Genomic DNA, 14741 nt, shown 5'->3' on the forward strand with positions numbered 1-14741 from the left:
TCTCAAGGAGGTGAGGGGCTAGGAGTGTTTTGTACGTTTTGTAAAAGACTCCAAGGAATCCGTCTAGTCTGGGTGCTTTGGACCCATCCATTGCATCAATGGCTTGTTGTAGTTCTTCGACTGTGTATGGCTCGCTCAGGAATTTCCAGTGGGCGTCCAGCAGCCAGACCATAGTGATCTCGTCTAAATATTTCCTAATATCTGTCATGTTGGTTCCAGATTTTGAGGTGTATAGATCTGTGTAATATGTCAGGAGAGCGCGTCCTATGTCAGAATTCCCGGCTATGATCTGATCCTCCTTGTCTCGGAGCTTAGTGATGTAATTTGGGGTAGAACGAGGCTAGAGCAGCCACACTAGAGTGCTGCCCGGTCTCTCTCCTTCTCCATACCTCTGGGTTGCGGCGTACTTTCCTAGATATAGCGCTTCTCTACTAGCGTCCTCTGTGTATTCTGCCAGTAATTCCACCCTATGGTGTAAATACGCCTCACCGTCGCAGTTGTCTTTTGTCATGTTTTCCCTGTCCAGTAGCTCTACTCGATCTTCTAGCAACGTCAATCTGTTCCTTAAGTCCTGTAGTACCCCAGTGTGTTTGGATATGCATACCCCTCTCATTTGTTAGGCACAGTTTAACTTTAGTTAAATAATTTCAGCTCCTGGATGGCCGGAAATGTTGGAGTGGGGTTTTGTGAGGCATTTGATCTTGTAGACATTCCTATTATGCTTCCCTGCCCAGTACAGTGATGACATATCTAAAAATGGTGTTTGTCGATGTAGAAGGTCATAACACAGCTGCGATGCATCACATGCTTCTTAACAAGTTACCTGAGATGGAGACAGATGAAATTCTATAGTAGGAGACCCACCTCATGTACAAGAATTCCATAGATTTACTTCCAAAACTTCACAGTACAGTACAACTTGTTGTACTGGTCTCAGTCTAGGGAGATAGCAGTCTTGGGTGGGGCTGCAGAAGACTTCCGTGTCTCTAAAGATTACAGTCAACATTAGGGGCAAGATTGGACAAGAGGAACTCAGAATTGTTTCAATATATGCCTCTAACGATAGGGAAAATGCTTTCTTCTGGGAAATATTGCCTTGGAACTTTGAATATTCATGACAGACCTTTGTAGCATATCTCTGTTCGGGGCAATGAAAGACACCCCAGCACAAAATCTTAATTTCATCATGTCAGAGTTTTGTTTTCTTCATCGTTAACCTCTGCCGTAAGCTGTTTTATATTATCTTATGTTATGATATAAAATGTATAAAGCCTGCTGTGACCCTGAACGTGTGTCTTACTGCTCGGTGGGATTGGGATAAAGGGCAAAGCCGAAGTGGTTTAGAATTGAGGGCTAAGGACAGGGTGAGGTGTTCAGATGCCTAATGCTCCGTTCTGAAATTTAGCAGGAAGACAGTTACAGTGCCTAGCCACAAGATGATAGCAAGAGTGAACACCAATACTTATACAGTAGATTTGAGGGCACTGAGGTAGAGAGGCAGCGACTGAGTGGAGCAATCTGTTGGACCCCTTAGGAAGAAGTTGGTGAAGTATATAAACTAGTATATGTTTATAAAAAGACTGATGGCAAACACAGATCGCTACTGATATAGAGGTTTTGTGATTAGAATCCAAGGAAGAATATATAAATGGTGAGAAACAGAAAAGAAGCAATACGCCTAAATAATAGACAGAAACAACATTTTGAATTCGCTGAAGAAACTGATGTAAGTATGCAGGAGGCCCAACATAGATTCACACTAGTCCAGGTAAGAGAGAATTATTTTTGGGACTACAGATTGATGAGAGTTCACAAATACCAAAGGAAGAATCTTTTGCAAGACTTGAAGTAGAGGAAAGGAATAACCTGATCAACAAATTCAATAGCACAATCCAATAAGATGCTTTGATTTTTTCTGAGGCTGAAGGGAGTCATACCAAGAGCCCAAATTCTACACTGACAGGAGAACTCCCAAAATCACTGGCTTGGTTTTGTAGCTGTTCAGGTTGAACACAGATAACTGCTGCTATGCATGAATCTGATCTTATCTGGGAGCACCTTATGTCTTTCCTGATAATTTGGGTGTCATCAGCATATGACTCAAAAGATTCAATCAACGATTGTAGCATTTATATGCGGATTGAGCAGGGTTGGACTAAAAGGCCATTAAGGGACTCCACATGGAAGAGGTCTGTACAACAACCCAAAAAGGGAAGGTGAATAGCTTCACACTTATCTGTTAAAATGTATTTGAGGTAATCCAAAACCTTGTCAGTGTGTCATCGGAAACATTATTAAAGGTTGCCGTGACATCTATCAAGATTAAGGCAGCTTTGACCCCTTATCTAAAATACAACAAAGATTATGCTTAACTTCTAAAAGTGTTGTCTCAGTGCCATGCAGGGGCAAAACCCTTATTTAAGTTGTGTCTAGGAAGTTTGTGCCTTCATTAATGTAAGAAATCTGACTACTGACTTTGTTTTCAAGGATTAGTAGAAGAAAAGGAGAAAGGGGAATCAGGTGGAGATTACTACATGAATAAGCAGCATTTTGTTTGAGAAGAGGAATGATTGTTTTTCCCAGTTGTATAGAAATGAGGATGCCCTTGGAGAAGCATTACAGAGTTCAGCAGTAAGTGACTCTAATGTGTCCAAGGCTTTAAAGTGTACATGGACATTACAGGGGTTGAGGTAGAAGCCAGATCTGTTAGTCCCAGTTAAAAGCACAGTACTGGTGCAAAAGAGGAACACATTCATGGAGTGTCTTGATATTCAGGGTGACTGAAGTAAGTCTTTAAATTGCAGATGAATATTATTCATTTTATCGATGAACAACAATTTGGATAATGAGTTACATAGCACAGCAGGAGGAGCAATCATGTTAGCACAAGCTGCAGGCACTGAGAACTCTTTATTACTGCCGTAATATTCCAGCCATAAGATAATGTGATTGGATTGGACATTTTTAATGAACACTGTACAAGATTTAAGGGAGCCAATGTAGATGTTTTTATCTGAAGTATTATAAGTTTGTCTGCAAATTCCCTCATTTTTATGTCGCACCTAAAACAGACCATGAGCTCTCTGTTGCTAGACATTTGGTTAGTTTACAATGGGCTTAGAGCCCACACATTGTTTACAATTGGTTGGCCTCATCGTCATTGTCGTTTGCTTGCTTCTTATTTGATGAGCTGTGTAGGTTTTACTTCTCTGTTGTGAGTTAGTCTCTCCCCAGAGCATGGAGTCTTTACTGTGTCCTTACACTGCTTGTTCATTTGCTGCTACTTTTTTCTTTTTTGTTGAGTACTCTATGTACATGTGTGTGTTTTCCAGCTATCTCCCTCATGTACTGATCTGGCACCCCTGCCTCTGTGTGGCTGTGTCTCAACTTTGTGCTTTTCTGTCCTCCACACCACATCTTGTAAGGCTATTTTGAGAGAGCAGGTATGTCTTTAATTTCTGTTCTGCAAATGGAACAAGATTTTCTCTAATTCTTATTTTATGTGCTTGGGGGCTTGTGCTTATTGGGGACATGTTGCACATATGACAGAATTGCATGAATGCCCTGACTTTGTCAAAGGACTTCTTCTCAATCATAAAGGATATCAATAATATCACTCTCCCATTGGACTACTGCTTGGATCTTTGAGGGACTTCTGTGATGATGTGACCTACACTTTATGTGACCATGATTGTTCAATACACAGCTCTTGTTGACAGATTAATGGAAGGTACAAGAGGTTTGCTAATTTGACCTTTGATGGACCAAGATCTGAAATGCAACAGACATGAAAACAATTAAAGCACACCCGCAAGTGGATGCATTTTTTTTATTATGTCTCAATGGATCCTGGCATTCACTGTGCTCCAGTCCACTGGAGGAGATGTTGTATGTTTCGTGAATACTCTGAGCATACTGTGTGTTCTTCTTTAGCATAGCGGCTTTCTGCTTGGTCTAGACATGTGACTGTGAACAACTAATGATTGCAACTGCATCTGAAAGTAGGGCTGAATGACCGCTCCATATATGCTACATCTGATGTTTCATGTCTTGGGTTTTCACTCATCTAATCAACAAAGTCTAGTAGTTATAGTCTTTCTATACTCCATTTAATCAAATAGAAGTAATACGCTCTAAAATAAGAATTTGAAAAGGAATAGCTAAATACAAATCTTTAGGTGGACATTTATCAATATGTTAAAACTAAAGTCCTGTTTCACAAAGGTAACCTACAGTTTTATAAAAGTTTACACTTTTGATTAATTTCACTACTTTTTGGTATTCCCAAACTCTGGGGCCCATTAGGACGGCAGGCGAACTTCAGGCCGCCCGCCATCCTCCCGGTGCTGGGACTGGCCGCCATACTTGCGGCGGTCCTGCACCGCTGATTAGGATGCGACCCCCACCCTGGCGGTCGTAGTACATATATTTGACATTGCTGCATGTGCTGCTTACAGCAGCACCCGCCGTAATGCCAAATTGACATGTTGTGCATTCCTATGCACAACGTTGCAGGCACCGCGCGGTGCCTGCCACCTTGTGCATGGAAATGCAGGGGGGTGCCATGGGTTCCCCCCAAGTGCACCTCCCACCCCCCAGGTGCCTGCAATGGGCTCCCAAAGCACATCCCTGCCAGCCTTTCCATGGTGGCATCGCCGCCATGGAAAGGCCTTTTCAATCAGGCATCATAATATGGAAGGCACCGCCACACTATTATGCCCCAGCTCCGTCCGACAGCAATCGTAACGATTGCCGACCGTCGGAAAAGTGGCGGACCGACTTTCTGTCGGCCACGATACCCCCGCCATGATAATATGGCGGGGGTAGATCAAGTTGGGATGGCGGGCAGATCGCCACCGCCCAGCCGGCGTTGGCGATCCGCCTGCCATTATAATCACCCCCTCTGTGTGTAAGTCCAGCACTCCAACCACTGGTGAAATTATAGAGGTAGGGACGAAAAATGAAACCACACCAGAAATAAACTAAAATTAGATTGAATTACATAAATAGTTACAAATATGAACAAATATAAATTCATGTTATAAAAATGTTAGAAAGTATGTATTTATTATTTAATTATAAAATGTTGTAATACCCGATTTTGAACTTAAAAAATAATGAAACAATGCATTTTATTTAAGAAAATTACATTAATTGTAATTAATTTTATACATCACATTTAATAATTATCAATGCACATTAAAAAACTGTTTTTCTTTAGTTGGTAATCAATTTGTTTTATTAATTAATTCAATTTTAATTTAAACTTCAGAAGAATTGTTTTTAATTAAATATATTTAATTAGTTAAAGTTTTAATTCAAAATTAATTCAAGAGTGCTTAGTATTTTTCTATTTTGTTTTACATTTAACTACAATATATTAAACGAAATTACATCAATATTTAGCATAACATATTTGTAATATTTTTTTTCGAGTTAAATACATTTTGTTATTCTTGCCTATACTTAACCATGGGAAGATTCTGTAGCGTAGATCTGGATCTGGAATCTAGATTGTGTGGTTATGCAGAATGAAGTCCACTTCATGGAAATGATTTCTTTAATGAGGAGCCAAGGATTGTTGACACTACACTGCATTCTTTACTTCCATGAACTGACATGAGGGCTTCTTTAGAAGCTGCTGTGCCTTTGGCAGCTCCAGGTACACTTTTCAAGATGTTGGTGGTGCCTCTGCCCTTTCTGGGCACCAAAGCAACATAATATGCAAATTGTCTAAACTTGAACGTTGGCTTATGGGGCACTGATCAGTGACTGCAGCAATGCACTTTTATGTGCTGCAGCAGGAATCAAGCTTTGCTTTTCCTTTGCTTTTCTTGTACCCTCATTTTTCTTTTTTTAACTGCTTCCTTCTGCTCCTGCTTCTCTGTTGAGCAACTGGGTCCTTGGGCTATGTGGGGAACCAAGCCCGCAGGCACTGCTGACTCCAAGGTGGGCTGACACTCTTCTATGCTGGCACAAGAGCTAGCATTCTCCTTCTCTTGCCCATGCTGTAGAGAAATGTACTCCCTGTCCCCCATCGACAAGGGTGTGGGGGACAGAAAATACACACTACCTAGGCTCTAGCCTCCTTGGAAGCAGACTCCTGAGAAGCTCAGTGGCACTCCTCACTGGGGAGATGAAGAATCCCAGTAATGATATAAATTGAAGTGCACAGCAGCTCTCATTAGCTTTCACTTGTAACATTGATCCCTGGGTGGATGAGGGACCCCTGGGGAAAAATAAGAATATAAGAGGAGGGCTAGGCATGTCTCCCATGGGCAAACTTCTTCCCGGGGTCCTGGCCCTCCCTGAATAACACTGGACTTTTCCTACACTGTCCCCAGACAGTCCACCATGCCTACCGACTACCCAGGGACAACAAGACGATAATTATTCAGTCCAGCACCACTGGGGCCACACTCACAACTAGCAATCAAGAAGGCAAGGCTACAGACCATTTCTTAGGCTTACTGGGTAGTGTTTCATAGGGCGAATTGTGTTTTATTCTTGGCTGTGTGCTTCAGCAACCAGCAGTATTTATGTTAGGCCTCATGGTCTCTAAACATTTCATTTCCATGGGAGCTCGATTTTGTATTGCTGCCCCTCTGAAGAGGGAGAGCCCAGGACCAGTCCTTCTGCCATTTTGCTCCTCACATAGGACTTGTTTCCCCTTTGGGTTTTAGCAGAAGTCAGGTGTCCCCTCGGCTTGGAGATCAGACTACTGCAGGACTATTCTCCAGGGTTCCCCAAAAACACGTTCATCCTTCTACTGTCTCCCAGAGGGCATAGGGGGGCAACCCGACTGAGCTTGGAGAGACAAATCCTAGTACCTAGATGCCGGTTGAAATCCAAAAATCCTGGGGTCGTGTTTGCAAAAAGATTGAGTAGCCCTTGCATGACACAAGGTGATACAAGGGCAATGCAAGCCGAAAGTGAGATTTTCTATGCCATTCAGAGCCACCTTGCTTTGATCGGCGTGGCATCGTAAATCTGCAGTAACGACATACAGTGCAAGTAACTGTCTTGTGTTGTTCTGTTCTGGAAAGGTGTTCCATGGGTGGAGCATGGGTGTTCCCATGCATCTGCTTGTGGAATTTGGCACATTTTCAGGTTTAATATCAGTAGTAGACCTGGGAATTCGTCAAAAAGCACTCCTTCCCAGGGAAGGCAGAACGAGGAGAAATAACTGTATTTCTCCTTGTATTTTCATCTTTCCACATGTGCTGCATTGTGCAGCACACATAGAATGAGGTACAATCCTCTATGGATTGTTTTTGTATGCAGGAAAGTTTCTCTTTCTGCAAAACAAAATTCTTGCTGCTCTGTGCTGTGCCATGGAATATATTTCTATGGGAATCATGAGTATGCTCTCTTCCAAAAGGTCATTTTTCTAGGGGTCACTTCCCTCAAGTCCAGAGTGTTCTTCCCCATATCCCCCTTGGGCAGTGGTTCTTAAGTGGGGACATAAAGTTCCAGGAGGTAGGCACTTCAGCCCAATCCTATAAAGACACATCATCACTCCACCCCTGGCACAACCCACCTGCACAACATTTTGGGATTTTCCAAAATGACACCTTCAAGTGGCCTGTTGAAATACCTTCTCCGATGGTTGAAGCCCCACTATTAACTGCCATAGCTGCCTATTTCCTTCCCTCCAAAACGTCAAAGGGGGCCTCCCATGACTAGCTCCAGTCCAGAGACTTGTGGTGAGGTGGTTGAGTCTTCTGCGGGATTGAGCCTTTCCAGAGCAAGTGAAAGTGCAGGGTTGTAAAACAAGAAACACATGCAGATACGTCCTTGTTGTTTTCTGTACCAGGGTCAGCTGGATCACTGTCAAATAACCTTTGATTTGCCTGCAGACCAGCAAAGTATATTAATGTGGCCCAGTGGAGTCATTTAAACTTTGGACTCTAATTAGGAGCTGAGTCAGAGAAAAAAGGAGAAATATTGAGGTGCCAGAAGAAATGTAGATAAGTGAAAATTAACATCAGATCTGTATTTGATCTCCTGATTTACCATAAATTGGAGTTTGAAGCAGATGTTGCCTACAGTGTACAACATAGTGAAGCACACAGATGTTAAAGTAAATCTCTACAGATGTACATACTCACAGTATGTATGGACACTCAGATTATAGGACCTATCCTGCTATGCAACAGGATATCTATGCACAAATACTGGGCATAGATGGCGCCTCGTTTGCTCAACTGCAGGCGTAAGATTCTTAACCCAGCTGTGCAGCAGCAGACTTTATCTGAAAAGGTGGACACTGGTCGTTAGCATTCCCAACCCATTTTAACAGAGCTTAAAATGAGTGAGGCTCAGTAGGTGAGACTCATGTCACAAGTCCAAAAATCGAGTAATCCAAAACCAAAAAATGAAGAGGGATTAAATCGGTCATAACCCATTTCTCATACATCCAATCAGAAGAGGGGCATGGGTATAATAAGGCTTTGTCTGTAATGAGAACTTGGACATGTACCACCCTTTTGGTTCATGTCTACTCTCTTGGTCATATAAGGGCAATGTTCAAGGGGATGGAAGGTGATAGACTCTGGGGGACTCCCACAACAAAAATGGAGTGTGCATTCAAGAGTTCAAGCAAACAATGGTGACTAGGGGACTCATTTGCCGCACAATCATGTGTTGCAAATAGTGTCAAGTGATATAACAAAGGTACAGTTGCCCACCTCAAGAAATGGTTTGCCACCAATTGGAACCACAAATAATTAACATCAATCACAAAAATCTGGGAGTCAATCAGGCCAACTTTTAGTGAGGTAACGGCAAAGTTGCCAAACATAGACAGACAAGACAAGCAATTATCTTTAGATATTTGATCCTTTATTTCATATACTTTGTAGAATTCTTCGAGTCCATGCCGTGCAGGAACCTTGTGAGGGGTTCCTATTGCAGTGCCTTTTTCAAAGCCACCGCAGCCTCTGAAAAAGGCACCGCCATGGGAATACCATGCAGCCCGCCTGCCAGACTACAAATAACTTGTAATCTGGCAGGGGTGGCAGCGAGGCTCCCCGGTGCAGTGGCCTGCCGCCCTGCATCGGCAAAACTCGTAATTGGGGCCTAAGCGTATTGAATGACTTTGCTCATATTTACCTTGAATATCTATTTTTAAACATGAATTTTAAAAAACTTTGATTATTAAGGAGTACTTTTGAACATTTTCATGCTGGTCAAATTGGATCAGGGGTGTTGCACTTCATTCTGCTGCAACTAATTATAAAGTCAGTATCATTCTCAGTTTGTTTATTTATTTACGATAAAAGATAGCACTCTTGGGACATCTCCTTAGTTAAATGTACATTTGCATGACAACTATTTTAAATTTGTTTGAAGAGAACATACTTTTGTATGAGCAAGAAAGGCAAAATTACTTAAAGTGATAAATTAACTAAAATAAACTAACAGAACTTCAAGTTAAACTGTGTGGTGGCAAATAAGCCTACATAATCCATATTTGCCCTCTAGCATCTTAGAAATAGCTTACTAAGAAGAATCTGTATTTAATAAATAAACACATATACAAAACAATTTGTTATCTAAACGTACTAAATAATTCATGAAATCTGAATAAGAGCTCACCTTGTATTTAATTTCAGGTTAAATCGGTTAAGAGTTCATCAGCATGGTTTATAAACTCCAAACCTGAAATAAAGAATAGGGAAATCTATTTCATTATTGCATATTGATTCAGTCAGTCAGTCCAATCACTTTATCCAATTCTTACATGATAACATCATAAAAGTACAAATCTACAAATGTTCAAAAATAGAAAAGACATCCATCATAGTACAATGTGGTGTGAAGAACAGTTAAAAACATTCATCAGTGTGCAAAATATTAGAAGGACAAGTAAAACATCAATTTAAAACAAAGTAAAACATTTAGGGGCCGATTCCGATTCAGTAAACTAATCCGTACGACGAATCAAATCCGGAGCCCTTTCCGTACGAATCATACAATTCCGTATGAATCGCGTAGTACGATTCATAGGAAAAATATACGAATCGTTGCGAACTGTACAAAAAGCACGGGAAAATTCTTACGATACGGACCCTCAAAGTGAACCGTATGAATCATAAACATGCTGTACGACCCGACAAGTACGATCCTGACCGGGCAATGAGAACACGATTTGTACAGGAAACGTTGTATGAGCAATTCGTTCGGAGAGCCACACAATCACATACGCACCGTACCCCTGCAATCATGGGTTGTACGCACCGTACCCCTATGCACCATACCCATATGCACTATACCCCTATGCACCGTACCCCTACGCACCGTGCCCCTTTGCACCGTACCCCTACGCACCGTACCCCTATGCACCGTACCCCTACGCACCTTACCCCTATGCACCGTACCCCTATGCACCGTACCCCTGCAATCATGGGGTGCACTCGCGTACCCGGGGGGTCCGTTTCGTATGCAGTTCGAATCAAAATCCGCTTTTACGGACGTTTTGAGCTCCCGTAGAAAAAGAGTCGTACGGAGTGTTGACGAGACAAATCGTACTTGCTGGGTTGGAAAATGCTGCTTCAATCCGTACGGATGTCGCGTACTGCGTGTTCCAAATGCGATTCGTACGTACTTTTAAGTCGTACGGTCTTTCGTACGATTCGTACGGAGATCTGATTTGGGTCCAAATCGTACTTCATCGTACGTCCGAGGACGTTTAAGGGTACGATTCGTAAGGGAAATATGCTCCGTATGGCTATTCATAAGCGATTTTACAGAATCGGAATCGGCCCCTTAATATTGATTCTATATTGCGAATTGAACAACATTTTGAATAGTTTCCCTATTGGGATATGAGAATTTATATAACATGTTTATAATACACAGTGGTGTTCGTCACTGTTTTAGTTATAAATAGGCTGGAGTGTGGATAGGGAGAGCATTTTTCATTTCACGAATAACTTTTGTGCTGTTTGACAAATCTTCATGCCATTGCCCAAAAACGTTCATCCATCTCAGATTCTTTCTTAAAGGTTTTAGAGTGATACATCAAGTTGGGGCCAAGAAAAAAGGGTTGCCATCCCAAAACATTGATCTTCGATTTTAATTCTCATAGGAAAAGTATTTTGGAGGAATATAAAAAAACAACTGAAGAGAATTACACCAAATATGGCAAAAAGTTAGAACTCTACTCAGAAAGGGTGCTTTTGTTGATTTGGTGTAACTATATTCAGACATTTCTGAGAAATTCGCATTTAAAACGGTGTTTGGGTGAACAGGAAGGGCTTACAAAATAGGTATATCTAAACTCTGCCGAAAGATGCAGCCTATTCAAAGGTGCAGCCTATTCAATTGTGAAGGTCTGGCCGCAACCTGACAAAAATATTGTGGCAGCCATTTTGTTAATGTTAATGTTATGGGGGATTTATAAAGTGCGCGGCTACTCCAAGGAGTGTCCCGGCACTGAAAGAACCCCCTTGAAAGAGAGAAGGTATGCATTCTAGTCCTAAGGTCTACAACTACTGATTAAACAACCAGGTGTTAAGTTGGCGCCTGAAACTGAGATGCTCCTGTTCTTGTCTAAGGGCGAGGGGGAGAGAATTCCATAGTCTTCCCATTACCACCTGGAAAGATCAGCCCACTTCCTAGACCGAAGAAATGTATGCACCAGTAGCAAATGTTGTGTGGATGATCTCAGAGTCCTGGCATGGATATACGGTGTAATCCTCTTTCTGATGTGCTGAGCCCCACTATTATGTAGGGCCTTAAAGGCCAGCACAAGAGACTTAAAATATATCCTATTCTTCACTGGAAGCCAGTGTAGAGCTTTTAGATGAATCGTCATATGAATCCTAGGCCCTACCAGAGAAATAGCTCTGGCGGCCGCATGTTGAACAACCTGTAGGCTGCCCAATAGATAGTTAGGGATTTCCAGGTACAGAGCATTAGCATAATCCCACCTGGACATAAACAGGGCTTGGACCACAGTTTTCTTATGGGACAAAGGGAGCAGAGGTAGAAAGTTTCTCATCATTCTTAGAAGTCCAAAGCACATGGCAGCCACAGATTGCACCTGCGACTTCATGAAAAGATCGAAATCAAGCATGACTCCCAGGTTTTTAACTGTGGTAACTGGACAGGCAGGAGGCAATTGATTCTGAGGCCACCAATTCCGCCATTCATCACCTGGGGTATGCCTGAAGAAGATTATTTCAGTTTTTGCGGAATTACAAGATAATTTATTCTGTCAAAACCAATCAAAAAGTTTAGTCAAACATAGATGGATTGAATTTGCATTAAATGGCTCATCCTTCTCATAAGTGAGCAACAATTGGGAGTCATCAGCATAAATTATAACTTTTGCCCCATATTGTTCCACAAGGGGTGCCAATGGTGCCATATAAATATTTTAAAAAGTTGGGCTCAAAACTGAGCCCTGAGGCACTCCCACATTCATCGGAGGAATATCCGCAGAAAAAGGGGGAGATCATACAGTTTGCTGACGATCTGCCAAAAAAGAGGAGAACCACCTGAAAACCGTGCCCCCGATGCAGCATTCTCTTAGTCTCTGTAAGAGTCGACCATGGGGCAAGATATCAAAAGCCGCCGGGAGGTGAGAACTGCCTTGCATCCTCTATCAAGGGTGGCTTTAATAGTTTCAGCAACCTCCAGTAAGGCCGTTGTGGTGCTATAATTAGCTCTAAACCCGATTGACTGGGATGAAGAGCATTAGAGGTCTCAAAAAAATCAGTGATGACCACCTTCACATACTTTTCCAATGCCTTGGCAAAAAAGGGAGCAGTGTCATAGGCCTATAATTGCTTACCACTGTGGGGTCCGCTGAGGGTTTCTTCAAAAGAGGGAGAATTTTGACATGTTTCCACCTCACTGGGACCCTACCTTCTAACATGGACAGATTCAGGACTTGATTCACAGCAGGATTCAAAACCTCAGCTACAGATGTCACTATTTTCGCAGGACATGGATCTGATGGCGACCCAGACTTAAGCGCCTTCATGATGGCAATTGAAGTATCCAGCATTATAGGGGGGAAAACCACAAGTAATTCTTCCCTAGAATGTCCTTTCGAGTCTGACACCACATCCTGACTCATACAAGTAGGTTTGACAAATGAATCTGTATGGACTTAATTTTATCGAAAAAGAATTTTGGGACCTGATTCGTCCATTCAGGAGTTTGCATGGTGCCTGCATCCTCAAAGTTAGAAAATGATTTAAACAAAAGTACATGGACACAGGCTGAGCACAGCCTGCCCCCAAGGGTCATGTGAGGGGATAACAATGTGATCTGCCCTTAATTGCCTTAACATGCACAACATGTTTTGGCAGCACTCAGGGACATGGTGTCCTTTGAAATGCATCTACTAGAAGCCTGTTTTTGAGGATTACAAAAGCAAGCAAATATAAAGGGTGATAACAGATTTTAATCACAATATAAATCATTTGTTGGTGGTCACACTATCTTCTTGAACCAGTATGTTGATTTCCCAGTGTTCGACTGCAGCTTCCCACTATTTCTATGGCACTATGACAAAACAAAGCCCTTCGGGGTATATTCTCAAGGAGCTATCACAAGTTATCAGCACTTTATCGCAGCCAAAGTTACGATACATTTATCTCCCCATACACAAGCTGGTGCTAACAGCACATATCACCAGTTTACCTGTGATAGCAGCTGCAAAATACATCACCACAGATGACCCCGGCAACTATTGCTAATGAGATGCAGAGTAGGCTTATCCATGCCAAAAGCTGCAACAACACCACTTTGCAACATTCTCAACAACCAGCCAGACTGGGGAAAAGATCCAAAACATGCAATAAGGTGAGTTAGCAGCAGGAAATCAACACTTGCTCTGACCTGGTGTAAAGTAGGATGACAGCCTGCACCAGAAAAGGGAGCCCAGGCCAGAGCCACACCAAAAGTACAACAGATGCCATGGAGCCACTGACATGCAGCTCAGAGCCCCAAGAGGGCCACAACACCCACCGCTACCACCCCCAGAACACCCCCCTGGGCCCTACCACGGGCACGTCCCACCTTCCCTGGACCAAATTGCACATCAACGTCACGAAGTCATGAACAAAAGCATTCACCTTTACAACAATCAACATACATGCGAGTACAGAAAATCTTATTATTTAGTCACCATTGAGAGTCCAAACAAAATATCACATTCAAATCTGTCTCAAAACAATTATTCTGAAGAAACATGGCGGGCATCCCTGGACAATCTGTGACTCACAGCCTGCAAGACAATATCCAAGATAAAAAGGTGTGTCAGGCACTCATCAAAGGACAGAGCGAGAGAGAGAGAAAGAGAGAGACTGAACAAGGAGCGCAAGGCCAATCGGGCCCTTGGCCCATTAATACATGCCAACTGCTGCGTATGTCTCGCAATTGGTGCACCCCAAATCTAAGATCTGGCTTCAAAGTCAGCGCGAAGGCCACATCACATTTCAGAAATGCAAGCAGTAATCAAACTGAAATTAGGTGTGAAAGCTCCTTTGTCTCAATACACAAGGCGGAAGGACAACCAAACCTCTCACCTTGGCCCTGAATGCGGCTGGCACACCCTGCGTGAGATACTATAAGAGCATCCGACGACTCCCACACCATGAACTGCACTAATGAAAGACCAACGTGTCCACACCCCACACACACTTGTCCCTGCTCGACCTATACCTGCAAGGGATGCCCTTGACACAGTGGTTAAAAACAACCCATTCGTCCAAACGTTGCAC

General features: G+C 42.6%; 1 long non-coding RNA gene across 1 annotated transcript in view; it reads right to left on the reverse strand.

The window, feature by feature from the left end:
- LOC144761927 (uncharacterized) overlaps nucleotides 1–14741 on the reverse strand; it is a 513437-nt gene that overhangs the window by 286326 nt on the left and 212370 nt on the right. Inside the window, exon 2 of the long non-coding RNA XR_013595953.1 lies at nucleotides 9601–9663. This is a non-coding gene — a long non-coding RNA (uncharacterized LOC144761927). The remainder of the gene's footprint in view (nucleotides 1–9600; nucleotides 9664–14741) is intronic.

Source organism: Lissotriton helveticus, chromosome 6 (assembly GCF_964261635.1).
Source record: "Lissotriton helveticus chromosome 6, aLisHel1.1, whole genome shotgun sequence".
Taxonomy (NCBI): domain Eukaryota; kingdom Metazoa; phylum Chordata; class Amphibia; order Caudata; family Salamandridae; genus Lissotriton; species Lissotriton helveticus.